At 58.5% G+C, this 922-nt stretch overlaps 1 protein-coding gene across 1 annotated transcript in view; it reads left to right on the top strand.

Annotated features, from left to right (window-relative positions):
- CLTCL1 (clathrin heavy chain like 1) overlaps positions 1 to 922 on the top strand; it is a 104,299-nt gene that overhangs the window by 36,141 nt on the left and 67,236 nt on the right. The gene's annotated exons all lie outside the window — the stretch shown is intronic.

Below are 922 nucleotides of genomic sequence, written 5' to 3' on the forward strand. Positions count from 1 at the left end.
GCGGTCTTGTCGGCGGACTGGTTGGCGTGGGGCCCAGCTGTGTCTGGGGGTCAGGGAGCAGAGACCGAGTAGACTTCAGACCTTAGCCGGAGCGCTCTGTTTCATGCACATCAGCACCGAACCTGACTCAGCACCTCGGACAGCACCCCGGGGCTGAATGCCCTCAGGGGCCCAGGACCTTTCCAAGGAGCTTGGTGTCCGGAGGCAGGTTAGGCAAAAAGGCTCAGCTCGCTTGGCCCGAGTGTGATGTGACGTTGGTCGTGCAGAGTGTGGGCCCCGAGGCTCCGCTCCCCACTGCCTTGCTCAGCAACCACCTCCCCCTCTGTTCTAGCTGCACATAATCGAGGTCGGACAGCCGGCGGCCGGAAACCAACCGTTTGCGAAGAAAGCTGTGGATGTGTTTTTCCCCCCGGAGGCGCAGGCCGACTTTCCTGTGGCCATGCAGGTATGACTGCACCACCGCTCTGCACGTCTGCTTCTCCTCCGAGAGTATCCGCTCCAGCACCTCCTGAGCTTCAGGCCACCCCCTACGGCCGGCTTCTGCCGATCCTCCCACAGAGATCCGCGGGTCACTCAGACGCATGCGGCCTAGGACGTCCATCTGTGAGTCTGGGAGCTGGAGAAGCCCGTTCGCAGGAAGGAGCCCTCCATCAGGGAGGGTTAGGGTAGCACGAGGCTGCTCCAGCTCCTTACCAGTGTCGAAGGCCTTTCCCATTTATTATGAAAGGTGAGGCCTTCCCTGTGCACGAGGGTATGAGGAAGAACGTTCTCTCCAGCTGAACCAGTTGAATATTAACTACATCAGAGATTTTTTTCCTCTTTTTTTTTTTTTGAAAGCTTTTTTTGCTATAGGGTGCGTGCGCTCGCCAGACAGACAGAGACAGAGAGACAGACAGCGAGAAATCACACCCCAGGGGGCAAG

The sequence above is a fragment of the Tupaia chinensis genome, unplaced genomic scaffold (assembly GCF_000334495.1).
Source record: "Tupaia chinensis unplaced genomic scaffold, TupChi_1.0 Scaffold000287_1, whole genome shotgun sequence".
Lineage (NCBI taxonomy): Eukaryota > Metazoa > Chordata > Mammalia > Scandentia > Tupaiidae > Tupaia > Tupaia belangeri.